General features: G+C 51.1%; 1 protein-coding gene across 5 annotated transcripts in view; it reads left to right on the forward strand.

The window, feature by feature from the left end:
• Window positions 1–25,329, forward strand: part of Syt2 (synaptotagmin 2) — a 106,183-nt gene that overhangs the window by 37,061 nt on the left and 43,793 nt on the right. The window contains exon 1 of one of the 5 annotated variants that reach the window (XM_074048630.1): window positions 23,950–24,099. The exons of 2 other annotated variants lie outside the window; for them this stretch is intronic. The gene's annotated coding sequence lies outside the window, so the exon portion shown is untranslated. Of the gene's footprint in view, window positions 1–23,949; window positions 24,100–25,217; window positions 25,321–25,329 lie in introns of those variants that run through there. 2 more of the 5 variants (XM_074048632.1, XM_074048633.1) reach the window with 2 other exon arrangements.

The raw sequence follows: 25,329 nt of genomic DNA on the forward strand, positions 1-25,329 counted from the left end.
TGTGGCTTGATGTCTTGTTAGGTCTCTGATGCTGCTTGATTGTTTTGTATCTTATCATCCTTTTCTCAGTTGTCATTTGTGGCAGGGTGAATCCTAAGGCCCTAATTTCCCTTTGCTAAAAGTGAGTCTCTCTTAGCCCTTGTGCCTTGGCTACCCATAACCTTGATGCCGGAATGAGGACTGGCAACCAGGAGCTGTAAACTTGTCACAGGCAAGCAGCAGCAGCTATTCTTCTTACTGGCTTGGCTTGATCACCCCAGGCTACCATGGGGCCCAGAGCTGACTCTGGTTCTCATTTTTATTCCAAATTTTCATGGCCATGACTTTATTTTCCAAAGGAGGGGCCCCTCTTGTTCATGCCCTGCTACTCACACTGTTTGGGGACCAGTGGGGATGATATGACACTGGTCTTCATTGGACCAGCTGAAGGCCAATGGGAATGATCAACTGCTTATCACAGAGACTTGGTCCTTTGGCCTTACTTGTCTTGGCACTGACCATGTGACAAGCACAGGCCCAGCTGGCCCTCAGATCATGGGAACCTCAGTGTGGCATCAAGTTAGGACCCAGAAATGGGAAGAAGTGAGTCTAAGGGAAGAGCCATGTCTGAGCCCAGCCACTGACCACAGCCATTGACAGGTCGTTTCTCTTGTTTTCTCAATGATACCTATGGCTGTGCATGACTTGTCAGAGCCTGTATTGATCAAAATAGACTAGACAAATAAAGGATGGACATTAACACTGAGCAATGACCCAGGGCTGTGGGAGGTGCCTTTCTTTCATGCTACCTTCCTCAGCGGCTGCTTTCAGAATTAGGTGTGGAGCGGTGAGTCACCTGTCACATACCACCCAGGCTGTTCAAAACCAGACCTGCCATTATTGATGGCCATGCCACGGTCTGCTCCCAGCTCCCAGAGAGTGCGGGAATTAATTCTGGCAGGGACTTCATTAATCTTGATTTAATGCCCAATGTAGTCGTGTCCCCATTCCCCTTCCCCTTTGTTTCCTACACATTAAGTGACTGAAGGAAGAGTACTCATTTCTGGAGACAGCTGACTAGGCAGTGGGGGACTCTGTAGTTCTCAAGCAACTTGGAGCCTCACTGGTGTTCAGCCAGTAGCTCCCTGGGCACCAAAGAAAGTATAGCACCATAAGGGTTGAAGGTTAAGTGTACAGTCCTCCTGCTTTTTTATTGCCTGGCACCTGTTTGTTATCTCTTATTCTAGGACCTAGCTTTAGAAGTGACAGTCCTAGTTCTGTCTGTCTGCTCCAGAGCTCCTATGGGGTGGGGTCCCTCAAATGCTAAATTCTAACATTTGGTGCCACCATAAATACTGGAACCCCCTCACTGGGAACCCCTGGTTTGTAGCATTGGAAGTGTTCTCAGGCCTTTTCACCCTCTTGGGTGGCTATGAGCCATTCTTCCCCATGAGCACTGGCGAATATGACTGGGAGTCAGTGAGTGCTGCTGAATGCATGTGCTACCACTGTTCTGTGGGTCGGGACCTGCAAGCTGTGTGTTCCTTAGTCCTTCTTCTTTCACATTAACTACAAAAAGTTGTTACCAGGCAGATGGTAATGCCTTGGTTTGCCTTGATCTGAGAAGCCAGGCCTGGCTCCTGGGTGAGTAGACTGAGTAAGAGGCTTGTTTCATGTCTTTCTACTCAACTGTGGTCCTAAAATCTACTAAAGAGAAGAATTAAATATTAACTAGCATTTCTAAATGATACTGTTTTGGGGGGGCAGTACTGGGGTTTGAACTCGGGGCCTCACACTTGCTAGGCAGGTGCTCTACCACTTGAGCCACATCCCCAATCCTTTTGGCTTTAGTTGTTTTTCAGATAGGGTCTTGCTTTATACCCAGGTCAGCCTGGACTACAACCCTCCTGTTCAGCTTCCTGAGTAGCTAGGATGACAGGTGTATGCCACCATACCCAGCTTTTCATTTTTAATTGGTTGAGATGGGCTTTTGCAAAATTTTTGCCTGGGCTGGCCCTAACTGAGATCCTCCTGATCTCTGCTTCCCAAGTAGCTAGGATTACAAGCCACTGTGCTTGGCCTAAATGGTACTTCAATACACAATTTAATATGAAATTTAAAGGGACAAAGATTGTGGTTTGTGCCAAAGCCTGCCAAAATATTTAATAAAAGATTTAAAGCAGGTCATATGCAAGATCTCATTTTGTATCAGCTGCTTTGATGTGAAGTGTTCACGCTCATGTGGAATTAGTGCACTCTGAATTTGTTAACTGAACCCCAGAATCAGCAACAGGTCACCAAAGTTCTGAAGCCTAGACAAAAATAAGAGACAGACAGAGCCCTGATCACCATACGTGTCCCCGCCCTTGGTCAGTGTTCTTGCATATCATTTCAAGGCTCTTTTTGCTTCTTCTTCAAGAAATACATGTGACTTCAAAATGAAGAACATCAAAGTGGGCAGCTGACCTTTGTCAGGGCCTTGACTCTCCTCTCTTTGAGATATGCGGGTGGTATGGGAGTCAGCCAGACCACAGACCCAATCCCAGCTCTGCCCCTGGGCAGCCATAAATTCTTACACAAATTGCTTACCCATGTTTTCTTGCAGAGGAATGCCTTCCTGCCTGGCAGAAATGCTCCCAGGGTTGAGAAGAACGCTGTACCTAAAAAAGCCAGCACAGGTCCTGACGTGTAGGAAGTGCTCCACAGATGTCATCTTCATATTCCTTTCCTGAAATCTTTAAACCTTGGAGAACTCATAATAATTTTACCTACAACCATTGCTATTGGTCTCCACTCATAACCAACAAAATACAGGCTGGAAGTACAGCAATATTTTTGCATTTATCTGAGTAATGTGTTACAAACTTTATAAAGTGCTTCCCCATGTATCAGTCTATCTCCCACATCACACCTCAGAGGTTTAAACAGTATTGAAAAAAGATTTAAAGCAGGTATTCCATGTCTCAGACACTGCTTCTATGTGTGTATCTGAGTATCCAAATGGATGTGTACAGAGTAAGGGAGACATGTGAGTGGGTATTTGTGCATGTCTGTGACTGTGAGTTGGCAGTCGCTGGATCCCTACGGTAGACTCCATATCTTTGTACTTTGGGTAGATTCCAAATCTCCTGTGTCTCCTCTGTTACCTCCAAAATGTCCCCTTCCACCCACTTTTATGCTGTTGAGCTGCTAGATGGGCTTTGGCAGGGCTGAAGGGAGTGGAGGGGTGCTGAACACACCATAGAAGGCCACGTGGACTCAACTTACTCTTCTAGGCTTATTCAGAATGGACACCAAAGAATAGAGTAGCTCTTTCTGGCAACCCCCACGTGGACGCGTAGACAGACACAGATGTGGTCTTCACATCCACTTCCTCCCCTGCTGCACTTGACTTCAGGGAACTGCATTCCCCAAGCCCCCACCAATGGAATTCTGGGTTGGTTAAGCCACAAGTCAGCATTGGCAGAGACTGGAGGGGAGAATCCCTTCCTCCTGAGCTCAGGTGACCCTCTCTGGCTGCAGTTGGGTCTTTTTTTATGGCTCTAGTCCTAATAGATGACTCCAGCTTCTGGGTCCTTCTGTTTTTCTTCTGGCTCTAGGGGTGGCAGTGTTTTTCTGCTATTGCTTTTCTTTGGGTTGAGTCTTTTCCCCCTCTGCTTGGCTTCTCAGTTCTCCACCACCTGTTAGCCATTCTTGTACACTTGGAGTGTATTTGTTTTACACACACACTTGTACGAGTGCACTTGCCATGGTAAATGCTTTTGACTGAGACTCACGTGCTGTTGGGCTCATTGTAGACCAGCATCAGTCCCTAGGAAACACACTGCTCCCCGAAGGCCTCACCAGGCCAGTGAGGCTGCTTACCTTTTTATATCCTAAGATCTCAGTGTTGTCTGTGGCCCTACTCAGGCATCCCCAGAGTCTGGCCTTCCACCCCCCTCCTTCACTGCATGTGTGGGACACAAGGAGGATGTAGAAGCCTAGGGGTTCTGAGCCAGCCAGGATTGCTCTGTGGGGCACCAGCTTGTCCCAGTTTCCTAGATAGGAAACTTCTCCAAGTGCAGAGAAATTTGCCATTTTGACAAGCAGACTGGCTCTGGATTCTACTGAAGCAGCAAGTCAAACTGTCAGATCACGGGGGAAATTTAAGTTAAATTAGTGGTTTGGCACTTTGAGGACCAGGTAATTTTTTTCCTACTGAGACCTGATAAAACTAACTTACCTTAGTTAGCTCTTTAAAGAAATAAATTTTTGTCTATTTTTCTGCTTCTTAAATTGGCAAGGACAAGAACAGTGTGCATATGAATAACTTTCAAATTATTTTAAATTGAAGCCAGGTGTCATGGTACATGTCTGTAATCTCAACACTCAGAAGGCCAATGAAGGAAAATTTTGTGAGTTTGAGGCCAGCCTGGGCAACTAAGTAAGACCCTGTCTCAAAAAATTATTTTAAATTGAAATTATAATTTTAAGCTTAAGCCAAGTCCAATAGCACACATCTATAATCACAGTACTAGTGAGGGTGAGGCAGGAGTATCTTGAGTTTGTGGTCATCCTAGGCTACAGAGCAAAACTCTGTCTCAGAACCAAAACAAAATGCCTTAAAACAACAACAGAATTAAATTTCAGTTGGCACTCCCTACAATGGCATGCTGTATTAGAAAAGGAACGAGCTACTGAGACCTGCAAAGCATGGCTGAATCTCAAAGGAATGATGGACGGTAAGATTTAATTTACAGGACGTGTCAATGAGTAAACCTCATCTACGGTAAGAGAGACAAGTCAGTGGTGACCTGGGGATGGTGATGATGGGAACTTGAGGGCGGAGAGGCACAGGAAGCTTCCTGGTGTGCTAGAAATGTTCTGGCCAGGTGCTGGTGGCTCACGTCTGTAATCCTAGCTACTTGGGAAGCTGAGGTCAAGGAGGTTCATGAGACCCCCCCATCTCCAAACTAACCAGAGCAAAATGAACTGGAGGTGTGCCTCAAGAGGTACAGTGCATGCTTTGCAAGTGTGAAGCCCTGAGTTCAAACCTCAGTCCCACCGAAAAAGACAAACCAAAACAATAAAGCAAATTCGGTATCTCTTTTTTTTTTTTTTTTGGTGGTACTGAAGTTTGAACTCAAGGCTTGCTAGGCAGATGCTCAGCCACACTCAGCCCTTTGCATTAGTTATTTTTCACATAGGAGCTCACATTTTTGCCCAGAGCTGGCCTAGGACACAATTCTATGTGTCCCGTGTATCTGGGATTACAGATGTGAACCATCATGTCCATTTTATGTGCTGACATGGGAGTCTCCATAATTTTTGGCCTGAGCTGGCCTTAAACTATGATCCTCCCAGTCTCTGCCACCCAGTAGCTGGGATTACAAGTGTGCACCCACAAGCCCACTGTTCTGCATCTTGATTGGGGTAGTGATGAGGTGGGTATACACTTAACAAAATTCATCAAATAGACACTTTAAAATTAGTATATTTTATTTCATGTTTATAATTATACCTCAGTGCAGTTGGCTGAAAAACATAAAAATAGGAGCAATGAAGACCAGTGGATCCTGTTGCTATTAGGTACACTCAGGAAACTCAAATAGGACTGTGAGCCGCCCTCCCTCCTAGCTAAGGAGGGAGCTGAGTGGGGTTGGAGGCTAGACTTGCACAGTTAGAAAGAGGGTCCTGGAGCCTCTTCTCTACCCCAGATAGAAAGGTCCTTCCTCCACTCCTCCTCCTGTCACACCTCTTTTTGAGGAAGCCCAGGTTCAGGTGATGAGTGGGCCTGCATTTTCCCACCTGTGCCGTGTGAAGAGGTGGAAGAGCACATGTAGCTGACATCCTAGCCAGCCAGGTCCCCAGAGCCACTGCCCAATGGGACCCCCTCCCTGCATTCTGTGGGCCCTGCAGCCAGAGCACAGGTCTCTCTGCCTGCTGGGGAGGATTTTGCTTGGGCAATGAAGGTACGAGGGCAAGAAGGTGGGCAGCGGGAGTGCTTGAGAAGAGGCGTGTGTGACTGCTTTTCAGCTCCCACCCCTGCAAAAGGCCAGCTCTCCTTGCTCCCTGGGTTCCTGCTGCTGCTGCTGAGTCCTGATAGTACCCAGTACCCCACCAGTAGGAATTTCTAAAACTCTGTCAGTGCCCTGCATCTGTGCTAGTCCAATGTCACTGCAGGATAGGTGGCAGCTATTCTGTAAACGTTGGTTAAATGCTTAGTACCCCCTAGGCACCCTGCTAAGGTATGGTAGTCAAAGGACCAAAGGCCAACCTCGCCTTCTGGAGCTCCCAGTTTGGTGGGGGATACCTGTGAGTAAATAGGCTAATGAAACGAGGTGACAGCAGGAGGAGGATACAGAAGGATGCTGGCTCTTAGAGGGGCCACCCCAATCCTGAATGGAGGCCGGGGAGGAAGAGAGGTCTGAGCCTCATCCAAGAAGAAAAGTTAAATCCAACTTGAATAAATGCAGCCAAGGCAGACAGAAGAAGAAACGTTCCAGGCTAAAGAAGCAGCAGGTGCAAAGGCTCAGAGGTGAGAGAAAACACAGCACTTGAAGACTTAACGCACAGTTTAGTAAGGTTGCAGGGTGGGGTTGGGGACAGGCGGTGCCCGGTGTGAGGGGCAAGTGGAGATGAGTGGGCTGTGGTGAAAGTTGAACCTGCCTCCAGTTAAACCTCTGGACCCACCCATGAGTTCCCAGGAAATACAGGGAGCAAAGGAAGAAGCAGGTAGCCAATCCAGAGCGTGGAACGTTGTGCAGAACAAATGACCTACTTTATCCAGCTAATCAATGACATGAAAATCAAGGCTGGGCCATGGCTCAAGCTGTAGAGCACCTGCCTGGCAAGCGCAAGGGCCTGAGTTCAAAACCCAGAGCCACCACCAGAAAAAAAAAAGCCAATTGGGGAAGTTTGAATATGAATTCCTCTATAAAAGCACAGTGTGTGAGGTGTGATAATGCCACAGTGATTATAGAGAGATGTATTTCTAAAGGCCTTTAAGTTAGCTATGCTGAAGTATTTATAGGAGGAATAACATGGTATCTGGATTTGCTTGAAAATACTCCCAAAAGAAAAAATAAGTATGATGGGTAAAAGTGAGATAGTAAAATGCTCATAAATTTTGAAGTTGGCTGACAAGGACATGGAGCATGTTATATTCTTTGTCCTGTGTAAATTTGAGACTATCTCTAATCAAAGGTGTTTAAAAAGGATGACCTGAGGACAGAAACACTCTGGTGCCACGAATAGACACTGGGCATTCCGGGGAGGAGCCAGCTGGGAGGAGAAGCGAGGCCTTTATTTGCTGGGACTGTGATGTGTAGGGTGTAGGGTGCCCAGCGCTGCAAAGGAGAGACAAGGGCTTGGGAGCAGGCTGAACTGCTGAGCTGACTCAGTGTATGCATAAGCAGGGCTGCCAGTCCTGCCTCCTACCCCTGACACCTTCAATGGCCTCCAGCACCCCTCCATCCTCCCTCTGAGGAGGTCAAACGACTCACTCTTCCTGGGGCAAAGCCTGAGCTCTGCTTCTTAGTGCTTAGGAAAGGAGCCTCTCCAGTGGTGGGTGGGTTAATTTGACCACGGTCTCTTGCTCCAGGTGTCCCTAGTCCCACACTAATACAGGAAAAGTTCCAGGGAAGAGCACTAGTGATGAAGACAAGACAGGTAAGTAACTCGAGAAAATTCCACAACTGGTGTGTCCAAGGATATACCATACATCCTGCTGCCACCTGTCTCCACAGGAAAAAGCAGGCCCGCCTCTTCTTCCTGCCTCTGGCCCTGTGGCCATTTGTATTATGGACGGTTTGCTCAGCGTGGCGAGGCCCTTGCTAATCACCCTGAATACAGTATTTCTAATCCTCAGCAACCTTATTAGATGGATATTAGTGATCCACTTTTCTAGATGATGCTGAGGCTCAGAGAGCTTACCTGACTTGCTCAAGGCTACTCTGATAGTGAAGGCTGAGCTACCAAACGAACCAAGCTCTGTGTAGTGCCAGAGTCTATATTTAAACCACAACACACAATGTCTCCTGATGAACCTGGCATGTGCCCAGAGAGGTTGGGGGCATGTGCTCTCAGCTCAGAGAAGATGGGCCCCCAGAACTCTGCAGCCACTCAGTAGCAGCCCACCCACTATCGGCTAATGATGCACCTGAGCGGGCGAGAGGGTCACACTTGACCCTGCTAGTTACCTGTGCTGTCTCCACCTGTGGAGGGGCCCTTGGCCCCCCACAAGTTTTACTAATTGACATGCTTTCTTTGGGAGGCTTCCCTGGATAGCATTGCTAATTAGAGGGTTACATCGCTTGTCCAAGTGCACATGACTCAGTGTGAAGGCAGGCCCAGCTCCACACAGGAGGACCAAGGATTGTGATCCCTGCATCCCCAGAAGCAGCGAGCCTGCAGAGACAGGGAAAACACTGAAGGCCTGGGCACAGTCCCAGGTCTGCTACCTACCTTGAATATGTCATGCCTCTTCCACTTCCTGGTCTTTGCCCATGAGGCATCCTCTGCCTGGGATGCCCTCCCTCTGTACCATGTACTTGGGCAATTCCTATTATTCCTCTAAAGTTCCACTCAGAAGTTCTGCTGGCTCCCAAGCCAGTTGTCACTCTTCTCGTTTTTCCCACCACCTGACTGTTAGAACTCGTTCTAGTCTGTTGTGATTACCTGGGTCTCACTGGAGTGGATGCTGCTTGCCGACAGAACCACATCTTGCCATCCTCATATGTTCAGAGACTAGCTCAGCCTTGCTACCTGATAGATTTTCATAGTATTTGCAAAGTGAATTAATGAGTGAGTAAATGACTGGTTTTGTGGCTAATTTTGTGCAAGTTAGGGTCCTTCTGAAGCTTAGTTCCCCCATTTGCAAAATATGGGGATTGGATCCAATGAATTCAGAGGCCGCTTCATGTTTTCATAAACACTCCAGGGGTGGGGGATTTAGTTCAGTCGTAAAGTGCTTGCCTAGCAAGCACAAGGCTCTGGGTTTGGTCCCCAGCACTAAGGAAAAATTAAAATAAACAAGCCAACAGGGGTGGTGGGAGCAGGCCAGCACCTGCAGAGTGTTCTCTCTGAACACCTGCCCCCTTGGAGCAGAGACCGGAGCTGGCAGGCTGGTGATGGATGCGGGATTGGCATGAAAAATTGAGGCCTTGGGCTGCGCTCTTCCTGCCAGGCGGCTCAAAGGCCTCAGGGTGGCGCAGGGCAGCCGCAAGGGAATGTTATCGATGGCCTGGCACCGTGTTTGGGGGAATTAGCCTATCCTCACTCCTAATTATGAGGCACGGAATTATCAAAGGGACAGGGCTGGATCAGAGGGAAAAGCAATACTTTGTACCCACCAATGATGATGAGTGATCTGGGAGGAAGGACAAGCCATCCATCTCTTCAGATGCTTCCTGCTCTATAGTCAGTGCAGCTGGCAGGTGGCCTCTAACTGGACACTGCCCTCTGCCTCTGGGGTTTGGAGCTGAGGGTCCCCCGGCCTGGGCAGTCCCTAGGGACCACCTTTCCTTTCCTCTGAGAAGTGGTAAAAAATGTGGCCCAAGGACCAGCAGCCCAGTATCCCCTGGGGAGCCTGAATCTTTGCAGTCAAGCCTGGAAATCTGCACCTTACAGAAGCTTTCAGATGTTTAATGCATATTAAAATCTGGGAGCCAGTTGGTTACACCAGACAGGCGAGATGCCCTGCCTTTCTCCCCTACCATTCTGGGGTAGTTAGAGCAAAACTCATGACCACCGGCACTTGCTGAGGGCATCTTTGCACTGTGTCATGCAGTCCTGCCAACAGCCCTGCGAGGTGTGAGAGTCTCTATCCCTTTACACACGAGGAAACTGAGGCTCTGACAAGTTTATGAACTTGCCCCAAACACCTCAGCTAGAGGGTAGCAGGGTCAGGACCAAAGTCCAGGCTTGTACCTGTTTACTATGCTGCCTCCTGGGACCTTTTCTGTTTTCCTGGTGGATGTTTCCCCTTGTGGCTAACTCGGGACCCTCTTACTGTCCTCAGAGCCCAGCCTGTCGTCCTGCCCTCAGGGAGCAGATCTGTTGCTTCCATCTGCAGTGACACATGCCCCAGCCTGTGTTTTAAAGGAAATTCATGAGGCAGAGGGGCAGCCTCTCTTGGGCACAATTTGTTTTTGTTGAAGATCTATGTGCCAGGCACGGGTCTCAGAAGCCCCTCCTGCCTGGGGCCCAAGAAGTGTGATAACCAAGTACAGAAGTCCTGTCGGCAGCAGCCCTGTCCCTATCAACCCAGCTTCCCGCCCCTCACCCCACCTTACATATCAGCAGCTGTCACCTGCTTAGCAGATGGGCTGACTGGCAGCACCTCTCCCTGGGCAGTACCCAGATTGGCTTGGCTGTGCCCTGGCTGCCCCTGAGCTATAGCCATCTGTGCCCGAGAGAGACCCAACATCAGAGAAGGGCAGATGGCGTCCTCACAGCCCCTCCAGGTCTTGGGATGAAAGCATAGGACCTTGTGGTATCCACACTTGCTGTGCTCAGATCAAGTACCTGAGAACCAGCACAGGGCTGGGAGCAGCTTCACCTGTCCCTGCTAAGAGCTTCCCTAGTCCTTTTTGAGGCTGAAATGCCGCTCACCTGGCCAAATTCTGCTGGCCCAAACAGGCTTCTAAGCCATCTCTTTCTGCTGTTTTCTGTCTGTGAGCAAAGAGTTCCTGATGTCTCTCCATGGCAGTCAAAGTTCCCAGAAACCCTCCATCGACGGGAGACATGGGAAGGGGCCAAGGACCAGTGTCAGGTCCACCCCTAGTTCTGGTCAGCTTTTCCTCTGGGTTTATTTTCATGGTTGGCTGAACTCATTGCTTTTTTAATGGGGAAGGCAAAAAGGAAGGGAAAAGTTCCTTTAAAATGAAACCCAGGACCAGAAAAGCACAGACAGAGGTAGAGTGTGTATGAAATTAGTATGCTATGCAGCGGGGAAGGGTAGAGGTGTCTGCCATTAAGGAACAGGGTGTCGAGGTGGTTTACCTTCATGCCCTTCCCCAGAACCTGCAGCAGACTTGGTATTTGATACTTTGAAAGAGGCGGAGCATTGTCACTCACCTGCCAGAAAAGACCCTCTGAGAAATAGAGAGAGAGACAGAGATTTTCTTGAATGTGCTAGGCATTGCTGCCTCTATGTGGAGGAGTCTCAAGCCGGAACCCCCGGGCTCATGAATTGGAGGAGAAGTGCGCCCTGGCTTTAGGAAGGCAAAATCAGCCAGTTTGTAGTCCTTTTCCTGACACCTCCCCACTTTATCCAAAGCAGAGTTCAGGGGGCTACACACTGCCAGCACTGGTGGGTGCAAGTGTCCTGAATAGAAGGGGTTTACAGATCCTCAGGCAGCTTGGCCCCCCCTTTCTGAAAACATTTGGCTGCGTATTTCCCTGTGAAATGAGGACTTTTAGGAAAAAAACTAACCAAAGAAAAAAAAACAAAACCCAACCACTGCATTGCAGTGCCTCTGAGAGTCGTGCAGGCTGCCTGGCTGCTGTTTTAGGCACACACAGCATGCACACTCTCCCAGCCTGCACCTAGGTCACCATCCTCCTTGCCCCTTCTGGCAGCTGCTGTCACAGCCCCTGAAGCCAGGTGTAGGGGAAAGGAGCCACCCAGCTCTGGACTGACCCAGGGCAGGACCCAAGAGGCAGCAGTAGAGGCCAGGGTGGGATTACTGAACTGGGAAGGAGGAAAGCAGCAGACGGGAGGCCAAGCAAGGAGGCCACTGCCCACTGCTGCCACTTTGCCTTTGCTACCACACTGGCTATCTCCAGCACACAGGATCCCTGCAGCTGAAACTGCACATACCCTTTCTTGGTCCCATGGCTGTGAGATGTCCTCATCTCTTTCCCCTCTCTTTCCAAGAAACGGGCCTTTGCCATTCATCCCCTTCCAGTCTTCCAACTCACAGACTCACCCATGGTTTATCAGAGCCGAAATGGACCCAAGAGATTGTCTAGTCCAGATGATCTGGCAAGGTGACTTGCTTAGGTCACTCAGTGAGCTGGAGGCAGAGGTGGGCCCAGAAGTAATGGGAACATGCTGAAGGTAGCCCAGTGAGAGGGCGCTCTTTCTCATGACTGATGAATGGAGTGACTGATGAGCTGTTTAAAGCAGCCAGATACATAAAGGATAAGCAGAGTCTGGCCTCCACCCCCACATAGTGTACTTCCCCCCCAGGGGCCTGCCCCCAGGGAGCCTGCTGCCTTCCCCCCACCCCAGCTGCTGGTTCCAGCCTGGCCTCTAGGGTTCACCAAGGACAATGAGGGGCTCTTTCCATTGTGCTGGCCGTACACCATTTTTGGACCAGAGGGCCTCCTCAGAAGTGGGAGGCCCAGCCGGGGAGTGCCTTATATCCCTAACCTTGAGAGCCTGTATTCACAAGCCAGCTCAGAGCACACCAGTATGATGGAGGAAAGGAAAAAACACAGTGACCACCTCCCCAATTTTTTCAGGTTCATGGAACTGTCAGCCTGATCACTCCCGGTAGCCCCCAACCCTGCAAGCCAGGGTCCCCAGGAGTGCGGAGCAGTTCTGTCCAGAGTTCTGACCCCACCTCCCTGGAAATGGACTTCAGTTCTGTATGGAAAGATAGAGAATTATGGATGGGGAGGGGGTCCTGGGCACCCCTTTCAAAGGCTGCCCTTTGACCTTTTCTGTGGGCTGCCCTGAAGCCCAAGGTGAACTTAGCTTTTATGCGGGTGTGTTTAGACTATCTCTGCCCAAGGCTGGACCTGACAAAAAGGCCTGGATGGCCCAGCTGCAGTCTGGCCTCTGGAACTTGGGTAATTGACTCATACTGTGGGTGAGTTCTACTTCTCTCAGTATCCCATTTTAAGAAGAACAAACTGAGTCTTGTCTGGAAGAATCTGGTCCTAATGGTGGAAGCCATGGAAAACACTGAATGAGGGTGGAAGGAGCACTTTGGATTATGTAAAGGACTCCAGGGAAGCCAGGGTGGCTGCTTCCAGAGAGCTGGAGAGTGGCCATGTCTTACCAAGTGCAGAGCGTGGGAAGACAGATTTTAGTTCAAGAGAAGATAGCTCACTCTAAGTCTTAAAGATGTCCGAACAATAGGGGATCTATCTTGTGATGTAGGGTGTTGCTGATTGCGGGAATGATCCAGAAAAGGCTGTCAGGGAATTCCTTCATGGAGTGGGAGGCTGGGCTGGTGACAGCTAAGTGGAAAACAAAGGGGAGGTACATGTCTGTTCTAGCTGTGGCACTGTGCTACATACATATAGTGTGTTAGACATTTAACATGCAGGACACTCATGACGGCCTCACAACCAGCTTTGCCAAAAACTGTTATTTCCTCCTTTTGGGTGGCAGGTGTGGGGGCTTGAACTTAGGGCCTTCCACTTCCTAGGCAGGCACTGTGCTATGTAAGCCACGCCTCCATCTCTATTTCCTGCTTTTATAGATGAGAAAATGAGCTTTAGAGGGGTTAAAGACAAAGTTGTTTACTTGCAAAACAGCCCATGGGCAATGGTCCATGCACGTCTGGCTCCTGACTCCTTAGTCTTTGCACTCAGCCACTCTTGGCGCTGAGCCTCAAGATACCAGGGCATAGAGGAGGAAGGCGTCAAGTGCCCATACAAACTTGCACCTCTCCTGCTCAGAGTCTAGAATAAAGACCGACAAAACCAAGGAGGAGGGGAGATGAAGAGCTGGGGGCTGAGGACCTAGATCCCTGAGGGATTTGTTTGCCAGCCTCAGCTACCCCTAACCAGGCGTATGCTCCACAAGTACCATTCTGAATGGGAGGTTTGAGAGTGTGTGCACGTGTGTGCATGCATACAAGTGCACATGCATGTGTGCATTCATGTCTCTATGCACGTGTGTTCCAAAGCCCACTTCTTCCACCAAAACCACATGCTCCTCATCCCAGCATCATCGATGACAGTGGCTAGTGCTGATGAACACTTGCTCCTCTGCCTTTTAGAGATGCAGCAGGACTTGGCCTGTTGCCAAGTCCTCTTCCTGGCCCTCCACAGCCCTAGTAAGACTGGGCCCCTGGTGTGCATAGCGGGTGGGGTGAGCACGGCACATCAGAACCTTTTGCTCTCAGTCTGGAGGACTTTTGTACAATGCTATACAAACTTGTCCCATGGGCCAGTAGCTTAGGAATTACTCCTAATGCCCACCCCCACCCCCACAAACACCCCCAAACCAATCCGAAAGCTAGTTACCTTTTTGGTCTTCTCTCTCTCTCTCTCTCCCTCTATTTTGCAGTGCTGGGGATGGAACCCAGGGCCTTGCACCTGCTAGGCAAGTGCTCTGCTGCTAAGCTACTTCCCCCGCCCTGTTCTCTCTTGAACCTTGTACCTCTCTCCATCCTCAGTAGCCTCGTCGAGCCAGTATCATCTCTCACCTGGGTTATGCAGAAGCTGGCCCTCTGCCTGATATGCACTTCCTTCTCCCACCTGCAGAGTTCATTTCTGTCCAGCTTCAAATCAGTTTTCGTGTCACTTCCTCAAGAGAAGTTGTCCTTGATCTCCCTGAGAAGTCTGAACCCCCCTATTTTAGAGCACTGCCCCACACTCCTTCATCATACTGGTGTAGCACAGATCCAGTGCAAGTGTGTGTGTGTGTGTTCAAAGATTAATGTCATCTCTCTGAGTAGACCGAACACTCTGTGAGGACATGATCTTGTTTGCTTTCTCTGTTCATTGACTCCCCAGTGCCCAGAACAGCATCTGACACTTGAAGCAGGCAATAAACAAAAGGTTACTGAATGGATAAATGAAAACGCAAGGGCAGTGTGGAGGCAGGTTTTGCATGTGGACAGAGAGGCAGGTGGAGTCTGGTGCTGAGTGTTCTAACTCAGGGCTGGCCCAAGCACCAATTGAGCAGGGCAAGGTGTGGTGACTGTCCCAGGTTGGCAGAGAGCTAGTCCTTCACTGAGGGAGTACAGGCAACAGAGTGGCCATGGAGAAGGTGCATTCTTGGGTCATGTGACTGAAAATATTAGTCCTTGGGAACAATTAGTTAAGTTAATTAGCTCATCCATTTAAGCAGCAGCTAAAGCAACTGGGCCCGAAGACTGTTTGGGGAAAGACAATTATTTGCACCAATGTCACCCTAATTTCCATAGTCAGCTCAGCTGTAGGTGGGCAAGGGAAGACACTAGAACACTCAATTAATTTTCCCTATTTGGGGTCTGGAGTGGGAGGGGCATAGGGACCCCAGGAGCAGGCTGCTATAAGAAGGCTATCAGGGCACTGAAGCCCCAGGGGGCACCTTAAGAACTTGCACTGACCCTTTTGATACAGATGCAGGGCCCTGAGATGTTACCCCAGAGAAAGAGGATGACTTGGCCAAGGTCACCTGGCACATCCATGCCAGGGACACACCGAGAGCCCAGGTCCCCAGCCTCTTAGACCAGGACCTTTTCTTCATTGCCAGGGATCATTAGGTGACCCACAGAGGCTCTGGGAATGGTGGCGATAGGGTTGCATAGCATAGCTCACCTAGAGCTACTTCCAGAACTGAGATGCCCTCGCCTCCATTATGGGACCCATTACCCACTCTCTGCTCCCCTGTTTGGAAAATGAGGCCAGTGTTTGTTTGAAGTAGGCTTAGATATATTTCTGTTCTCTTCCCAATCTCTAGGGCTAGTGGGGTACACAGATCCTGGTCTCTTTCTGATTCCCATATATGGCCGTTAATCAAGACTGAGGAAGCACCTACTACGTGCATGCTTGGGGGGAGTAACCACAACCCCCGCACACCATGATAGCACCAGCAAAGCCACGCACAGGACAGGGCATGAGGAGATCTGACTGTGTATGGGGGAGGGCCAGTCCACGAGGTGTGGGTGCTGGCCGGGAGGTGGAGTGAGAAGTGAAGGCTCTCCAGGTGACTATGGGATCTCTGCAGGGAGGTGGTCAGAGTGATTCTGCAGAAGGGGGCGGGCAGAAGCATGTGAACCAGAGTGATTGGGATGGGGAGGCATTTGAGAGAGGGCCTTGCTGGCCAGAAAGTAGCATTTTGAAGCTGGATGTGGTGGTACACACTTGTAATCTCAGCATTTGGGAGGCTGAAACAGGAGAATCTACAGCTTGAGTTGGGCTGGGCTACATAGTGTAACCCTCACCTCAGAAAAGAAACAAAACAAACAACCCCTCCAAACAAATAAATAAAAATAAAGTAGCATTTGGGGGTGGGTGCAGCTGGAAGTGAGTGATGATCAAGGTTTTCACTTAAGAGAATGTCACTGAGATGTCAAACCATACAGCAGAGAGCTGGGAAACTCAGTCATTGGGGAGGGGCGTGCTTTCCATGGGTTGTTGAGCTGGAGGGTTGCAAGGCGAGGATAGGAGGAAATCCAGTGAAGGAAAGTCAGCTGTCTTGAAGGCCAACGAGAGCTCTAGGCACCCTGCCTTATGTGGATTATCATAGGTGAATGGGCAATGGATGGTCCCTAAGAAGAGAAACCTGGAGCTCGGAGAGTGTAACCCATTAATCCAAGTATCACCATTGTTTACGTGAGACAAAGGCACGATTGATTCAGGTCTGACATTGAAGCCATTACTCTTTTCATTGGGGCAATTACTCGGAGAAATCATAATATTCCAGGCGAATGGAATCAGAATATCTGGGATATGAGGCCAGGATTCTTTCTCTTAAGCTTCTCAGGTGATTCTGATGTAGGAAGAGGTGACAACCATCACCCTGCAGCCACCTGCCTCCTAGTCCTCAACATAGAGGTTGAACTGTCCTCTTGGCCCCCTTCACTGGCATCAAATGCCACCACCTCCCTGCTGAGGGAATGGCGCTCTCAGAGGTAGTTCCCACTGAAAAGTTTGGCTGTAATTGATACCACTGGTGAATGACTTCACCATCCTTCCAGGGACATACATCAGAGATCCAGAAGTCATCCTTGACTCCTCTACATTTGGTAACTCACTCAACGTGGAGCCTTCTCCACGTTGCAAACCCATCCCACCTTTCCACTCCCACTGGGCCTCTGTGGGTCTGACACACCATCTTCCTCCTTCCTACACAATACCCACCCCTTCTCTGGCTACCCACTGAGCCCAGCCCTGCCATAAGCGTTCCCCTTCAAGCTGTCCTACAGTTCCCAGTCACTCCTTCCCTCTCTGCCCAATGCCTCAGCCAGCATGCTGGTGCCTCCTGCTTCCATATTTGAGCACCTGGCCTGGAGTACCTGCCCCTTTCCTTGGGATCAGACCAAAAGTGAGAATCTGTCTTCTCTGGAAGTTTCCTGCCAAGTTGGCCCCCACAGAGGCTCCAACTGCTTTGATTCTGCGGTTCTTTGTGTCACTCATACACACACACACACACACACACACACACACGCACGCACACACCATGCATCATCTGCTTATGTGACTGTCTTCTCAGTAGACTTCCCAGTTCCCCAGATCACTTCATCTCCCAAGCTTAGCAGAGGACACAGCATACAGTATGTCCTCAATAACAAGAGAATGCACATCAAGAGAATGTTGCACGCAAATACCTCTGCTTGGTTCTCTTTTCTTCCCCAAAGACCCAACTACCCTAGAAGGAACACACAGTCTGTGTGTGCTCCTAACCAGTAGGTGGTGACAGAAATGTCACCAGACCTCAGCAGTCACCCCTTCAGGTGGTCATTTCAGGTGAGCTGGAAATGGGGGCTTGCAGGTGGGCAGGCTTACCTGCACTTTCCACCCACAGTCATGGGAATCGGTTATCTTGGCTTCTTGAATCCTCTGGGGAGATCCTCCAAACCCAGCCCCAATTCCCTTTCCCCTCTCCAAGGCTCTCTGCTGAACATCTTTATAGGTGGCCCATGTGTCTACTCCAGTCTAGACAGAACTGGGAATCAGTACTCATGTCTGGGAAAAGCCCTTCTTGGGACCAGAAGCAGTCTGGAAGAGACTGAAGTTGGTTGGCCATGTGGTCTTGGGTGGGTCACCTCACTCCCCAGGAGATGGATGGGTTTTGGAGCCCCATGGACCAGGGCTTTGGCAGTTCTCAGTTATGCAACTAGAGTCATCTGCACTTTCTGGGCCTCAGATTTCTCAGCTGTGAAAGAGGGAAAAATACCAATTTCTTAAGATACTTAGGAGGTCTAGGGAAGATCCAAGTGTCTATAGCCCTGACCAGTTAATAGCTAAGGAGTGAGTGGCCCGGCATTAAGGTAAAGGGGGTCTGAAGTGTGACCCCAGGTTCAAATCCTAAATTTTCCACTTCCTGGCTGTGTGGCCTTAGGCAAGCTATTTTTCCTCTTGCTATCTCTGCTTTCCCATCTGTGAAATGGGGGTAAGGATAATCCTCTCTCCTACAGACAGAGTGTTAAGGAAATAGATTCATGTTGAGTTCTAAAGTAGTGCCAGGTTCTCAATAAACAGCAGTGTCTGATCCCTATCAGCATCTCAACACCCGAATCTCATTAGCTCCAAGCATCTACCTGTTCCCAGGGGAAACCTGGGATTCCCCAAGTCGGCTTCAGCCCAGCAGTAGGTTCTGGGAGGCCCTTGAGCTGACTTACCGCCTCCCACAGGCTGGGTTGCCACTTGCTGCTGGTTTCAGTGTCATAGCTTCCCTAGCACCACCACTGCCCCAAATGGCTCTTCTTGGCTCCTGCTGACTTGCCCATTCGCCAGGGTTTTCCATCTCCGTGGCTCAGCAGCTCAGCAGTCTGGTTTAGAGAGGATGAGAACAATCCCTCCCAGGGTCAGGTGATCACCGAGGGGCGGGGTCTCAGCGGGGAAGCCCCTGTAGGTTTCCCTGGACACATAGCCATTCCCTTCCCAGGATGGCTGGGTCAGACAAGATCAAGTGCCAGCCACACTGGTCAACCTGGAGGGGCTCTTCTCTGACCCTCAGGCTCTGTTGTGAAGTCTGACTTGTTTGGTCAGCTATATTCTTTTTTGTGACAGTTTTTCTATCAGAAACCTCTATTTAATGGCTGCCAAAAATATCTAGAGCCCAGCTGGGGACACAGCTCCAGTTCTCCCCAGAGCACTACTCGGTAGTGGATGCAAACGCAGCCCCAGAAAAGGAGTGTCAGATGACTTATCAGGTGTGACAATGAGTGTGCACCTCTCGCTGCAACCCATCCTGGACTCCTTGTCCTCCCCCAATACATACTAGCCACATAATAGCCTCTAAATAAACTGTTTGTCAGATTTCTCATCTGCAAAGTATAAATAATATGAAAACAATAGCCAGTATCTGCTGAGTCCTTATTGTCACCCAGACATTGTTCTGAGGGGTTGTGTGTGTGTGTTTGTTTTTGCTTGGCAGGACTGGGATTTGAACTGGCCTCATGCTTGCCAAACAGGCACTCTACCACTTAAGCTACATCTCCAGTCCATTTTAGACTGGTTATTTTGGAGATGGGGATCTCTTTAACTATTTGCTCAGTCTGGCCTCAAACTTTGATCCTCCTGATCTCAGCCTCCCAAGTAGCTGAGATTATAGGTGTGAGCCACTGAAGCCCAGTTGTTCTGAGTTTTTTTATTTTGTTTAGTTTTGCAGTACAGGGGATCAAACCCAGGGCCTCACATATACTAGACAAATGCTCTACCACGGAGCCCTGTTTTGAGTTTTTTTGTTTTTTTTTACGTATTAACTCGTGCAATATTTGCAATGATTATATGAGATAGGCAGTGTTTCTGTTCTCATTTTACAGATGAGGCACAGAGAGGTTAACTAACTTGCCCAAGGTCACATAGCTCTTCAGTAGCAGAATCAGGATTCATACCCAGCAGTCTGGCTTTGGATGCTGTTATTTAACCACTCCAGTGTCTGCACTATTGCTCGGGACTGTTCACTGCTGGGAACTCCCACAACTCAGTGTTGGCACTAAGGACGATCATTCTGATTTACTCAGTGATCCGGAGGGGGAGAGAGGAGAGGAGCGGAAGAGGAAAGGGTCTCCCTTAGCACTAGTGGTGGTCATGGTGGTATTTCTGAAAGGGAAGCACCGATAGCCATTTTGTCTGGACAGGTCTGAAGTGGTGAACGTCAAATTGAAGAACTCCATCAGCTTTGTAAGCACACTCTTCTTTCCCCTCTCCTTCATCCCCCTCGCCTCATTCAGCTGCAACTAGGGGTGGGGGTGCCTGCAGGCAGGCAGCTGTGAGGGATACTCCTGGAGTAGGGCTGGGGGAGAGATGGCTGGCCAGCTTTCACTAAGGCCCATGTCAGGCAGACAGAGAGGAGGACAACTGAACAGCAGAAGGGAGGCCAGCCCTGGAACTGTAGAGTTCTTTCCAGGGTGCCTCTTCCTCGGATGACCCTTCCATTCCATCCAGGAGTCCTAGAAACACAAGGGCACAGGGCCTGGGCCTGCAGAGTGCTGCACAGGAGGGCCTTCGAGCTGCCATTTCATCGGAAGGGAGGCGAGACACTTCATGTGGACTGATTTGAAGGTGTCTTGGGGCGGGCGGGGGGAGGATCGCCAACAGAGATCAGAAAGTTGGTAAAAGCCTTCTACCCTATCCCTGGCCACCCCAGCTCAGCTGTGTGTAGCCCTGTGGCTCCAAGTTTGGGGTTAGTTTGAGCTGATGCCTGAGGCCAACCCAGGGCTAATGAAAGCAGAGAATCTGGTTCTTGGGCTGCGGATCTGGACCCAGAAAGGCAAAGCCAGCCGTGAGTGGAGGAGCTGGTGGCAGCTGCTGTCTACTTTCCCTGGGAAGCCTAGAAGCGGAAGTCAGATTTTAGGAGTCACTAAGTGGGGTGAGATGAGGGAGAAGGGCTGGCAGTCCAGGAGAGAGGTATAGTTAGCACCCTGGGCAGAGGCTGGGTATAGGGCTGGCTCATTTCTTTATTCTGTCAACTCTTACTGCTTTACCAGCAGGAGCCAACACAGACATGCACAGAATGGACTGTTAGTCTCTTTACATGCTTATCCCCTTAACCCTCACAATAGCCCTGTTTTATAATTGAAATCCCCAAGTTGCAGGTGAGAAAAACGAGGCTTAGAGACATTATATAATTTGCCTGAGGTGACACAGTGTGTACAAGTGGCGGCACCAGGATTTGAGGACACTGAGTCTCAGAGCCGAGATGTTTGTTGAGGGTCTGCTGTGTGCCTGGAGGCTGGATGAACGGGGTGGGGCGGAGGGGGCAGTTCTCTTTTCGGAGCTTACAGTCTGGGTAGGGTGGAGACAAGAAGGAGAAAGGAGGGCTGGAAGCATGGTTAAAGTGGTAGAGCACCTGCCTAGCAAGCATGAAGCCTGAAGTTCAAACCCCAGTAGCACCAAAGAACAACAACAAAAAAAAACCATGGGTGACAAGTTGCTGCAGAGAAGCTCAGGAAAGAGGGGCAGGGACCTGAGACTGGCAGGGTAATGTGGGGGGAAAATGACAGCATTCCCCACTGAGGAGACAGTATGAACAAAGGTCCTGGAGCAGGGAAGAGTGCAGCCTGTGCAGGACCTGCAAGGTGATAGATGGTACTAAGGGTGGAGTGAGGCAGTGGGCAGGGCCAAGTGAGGCTGGGTAAGGACTGCACCTAGAGGTACTGGGGCAGGAGACTGGCAAGAGGAAGACAGGGAAGGAAGGCAACTAGGACAGAGGAGCACCTGGGGAGGATGAAGCTGTAGATTCACACCCAGCCCACATAGACCCAATGAGTCATGAGATCCAGCCCTACAACCTACCTGTGCCAAACCCACCGTGAGACTTTGGGTGAGTCACTCACACTTTGGGGGCTTCCTCTGCCTAAATGAAACAAAGAATTGTCCTTACCTTGCCCTGCAGCCTCTAGGGTTATTTATAAGGCTAAGTGAGATCAGGGCTCCTACCCCTGTCAGGGGAGGGGTCCTCTGAGCCAAATACATTGCTTCTTCTCAAGGGAACCACAAGACTCCCAACCTCTCCTATCTTGACCCACCCTTGCCTGTGCAGTTGTCACCAGACCCTGTACTCTGTCAGAATTCTCCTGTCCATCAGGAGGAAACGGGGCATCCAGGAGGCAGCCTATATATTAAACACAGGTGTTTGTACAAGTCACAAATGTAGCTGTACAGAAATGCTATATTTTCTGCCATTAGGCCCTATTTCACTGGAGGCAGCTTTGAGTAAGGATCAGGCATCGTTTGATTAATTTTGCCAGAAAGAATGAGAGGATTATTTTATCCATCCTGCACTTCCATCGTTAAGGCATAAGTCTTCTCTGCCAGGCAGGATGGTGTCATAGACCCTTAGCATCAGGAAATCCTGGAGTCTAACCTGAGTTCAACCTGCCGAGCCTACAGTGTGGTGGTGGTTGTGTGTGTGTGTGGGGGGGGAGTTCCAAAGAGGAGCATTGCTTCCTTAGGGAGAAGCAGAAGAGATCTACCACTTAACTGTTCTTCAGCTTGTACGCCTGACGGGTGGCAGGTCCCTCCTCTCTGTGAGTGATGCCTGTGTATGTACAGGTGTGGGGAAATCCCAAGGGCCCTCTTCTGAGCACACTGACCTTGAGCCCTCGACCCTCAGGTCCCCTTTTCCATCTGAAGAATGGCAGCACCCCCCAGTCCTTCCCAGAACCCATGTGCAGTTCCAGCCAGGTGTCCATGCACCTGCTTCCATCCCAGTGTTTCCTGCAGCCCGGAAATCCCCAGTCAGCTTTTTTTTTTTTTTTTTTCAGCCCAGGGGCTTGACTAGTAAGCGGTTGCCACTGCCATTCCAAAGAGAGGCTCTGGCCCTGCAAAGAGCAGAGGCATTACTGCAGCACTGCAGTGGCTGGGCTTCAAGTGATGTCCATGTTGTGGGGCTGGGGACATGTGGGAGAGGGAAGGAAGAGGGGATTGCTTCCTATTGGGTATTTCCCAGATTCCTCAGACTCCACCAAGAGCCTGACCCCCCCCCTCCCCAACACACATAGGATCACTTCCTGGGTCAAACCCTAAACTTGATTCCTGATTTTGAGTTTGCAAAACAGGAGGCAAACCTTGCTGCCAAGGGTGAAGGGGGCAGAGGGACTGAGGACAAGGATGGGTGGGCTGAGAAGGTCCTGGATGAGAAATTCCACCTGGTGACTGGGGTCCTGAAGTCTTAGCAAATGGGTGTTGGGGATTAAGGGTGAGGCACAAGGGTGAGATTGAGGCAGAGGAGGGACACCAGACTCCCAGGCCTCCCTGCCCCTATGGCTCTCCCCCCCACTAAGGGTGGATAGAGGTACTGCCTTCCCCAAAAAGGAAAAACCAGATTGAAGGGGGTGAGCTCCAATTTAGGAGCCAAACATGGGTACTTTCTTGCAGACACTGTTCCTTCTCTCCAGCCTGGGTCCCTCACCTGCCTTTTTACCTCTCCAAGTGGACCGTGGAGAGCCCTGGGCACCAGTCTTGGCTTTACCTTCTAGGACAGACTGATGCTGGGGGACAGGGACGCTCGGAGCCCTCTGGACAAACACCCCATCTCGTGTCTGCCTTTTGTTCCCTCTCTCCCTCCCTTTTCTTTTCTCCTTCGACTCAGGGAAACCTTCACCAGTATCCCCTGAAGCAAATCGTTTCTCTCTCTTCCACCCCCTCCTTTTTTCCCCTCCCCCAGCCAATCCGCGCACCCGAGAGGCTCATAAAGCTCGTGGGTGGCGGGGGTGGGGTGGGGAATGTCGCAGGAGGATACCGAGAGGGCGGGGACTCCTCCGCAGAGCCGCGGGAGTCCCGTGGGGCTCCGGGGGCCGAAGTCGCTCCGCCTTAAACTTCTGTAGGGCCGCGCCAGTTTTAACCCCTTAGCCCTCCTTAGGACGCTCTTGCCCACACGCCTCCCCTCCCCCTTCGCCCTTCCTTCCCCACCCGCTGGCCGTCCCAACTGCAGAAGGGGGTGCGGAGGTGGACTCCCCGCAGCGGGGATTGCCCGGGGGCGGGGTCCCTGCACCGGGTTTGCGGGGATCGCCCTCCGAGGGCCCGCACGCGCTGGATGCAGGCGGATGTGAGGAGCATCTCAATTGGCGGGCGGGGGAAGCGGGATCAGGTTGTTACTACTGCAGAGAGGAAGAGAGAGAGAGCGCGCGAGTGAGCGAGAGAGCGAGCCGGCGGGAGGGAGGGAGGGAGGAGAGCCGCAGCGGCCCGGCCGGCGGGGAAGTGGGAAGAGAGGACCTGGACTTCGGGACCCCAGCCATCCCCTCCAGCTGCCCTCTCCACCCACCAGATCACGCGGAACCGCGCCCGGAACGTCCCTAGGTAAGAGGGAGCCCCGGCCCAGGCACCCTGCGAGGGCAGCCTGTAGTGTCGAGCTAAGCCACGCCCTGACCGCCAGCGGCAACCCTAGGGCCTGGGGCGCGGGGGGGCGGGGTGGGGCTGCGGCGTCGCCAAACTGGGACACTCCGACTTTCTGGGCTTGGCGCACACCGCCCGATAAACTAAGTGCAGATCGGAGTCCATGGTGGGAGACTGGGCTCCGGAAATCCACTTGCGACGGAATTATCAGTCCCTGGGGAGCTGTCCTGAATTCTCCCAGGAGCCCCTCGCCCTCGACCTGTTTCTCCTCGCAGGGGGCACCGGGATGGGCACCTGGAGAAGACAAGGGAGGCAGCGGTGCCTCTGCGCCGGGACCGGGGAATTAGCGGGGAGGCTACGGCGCTCACCGCTGACCACCGTGGGAAGAGGTGCAAAGGAGGGCGGATGAAGTGGGTGTGTGGTGAGAAGTGGGTGCGAGGCGCGTGGGACCCCACCCGCCCCCGCCGCAGGGAGGAGTTAAAGGATTCCGCACTCGCGGAGCGTTGGAGCCCCGTGGCGCAAGGTGAAGCGCTCTGGGGACCCTGGTCGTGCGCCGGCTTACTGACCTTCGCGCCCCTCATCTACCGAGTCCATCTGGAACTGGGATTGGGGGCCGGTCACGTTTTCCGCCCCTTCCTCTCCCCAGAACTTTTTCACACTCCAGCCAGAGCCGCGGCTTTGTGTATTGGCAGAAGCAGGGTCCTAAGATTCCTGGCTGGCAAGCCCCGGAGCTTGGAGAGACCCTGCTGGGGAAGGGACAGCTAGGCAGTAGACAGAGTACCTTACCCAATTTGCTGTGTGACCTTGGACGAGCTGCTGTACTTCTCTGAATGGGGGGCGTATGGTGCACCAAGGCTGGAATGGGACCATGTGGGGAGGGTGTTCTGGTGCACAAGGCGGCAGGTGATCCTGCCCAAGCTTTTGCAGACTTTGCTCCCTGGCCTCTGCATGGAGCTCAGTTCAGTGAGCTCAGCACACACTTCCAAGGACAAGGTGGCAGTGTGGAGCTGTGAACCCAGCACCCCAAAGAGAGTCAGGAAGCTTGCTTCTGACCTGTCCTATGACCTTGGGCAACTCATTTACACCTCTGGACCTCATTGTCTTCGTCTGGAAAATGGGGGTATGGAACGTATGGCATCTGAAGTCTCTCCCAGCCTGGACACACCTGCTGGCCCCAGCATGCAGGTGAGACCC

This window comes from Castor canadensis, chromosome 11 (genome assembly GCF_047511655.1).
Source record: "Castor canadensis chromosome 11, mCasCan1.hap1v2, whole genome shotgun sequence".
NCBI lineage: Eukaryota > Metazoa > Chordata > Mammalia > Rodentia > Castoridae > Castor > Castor canadensis.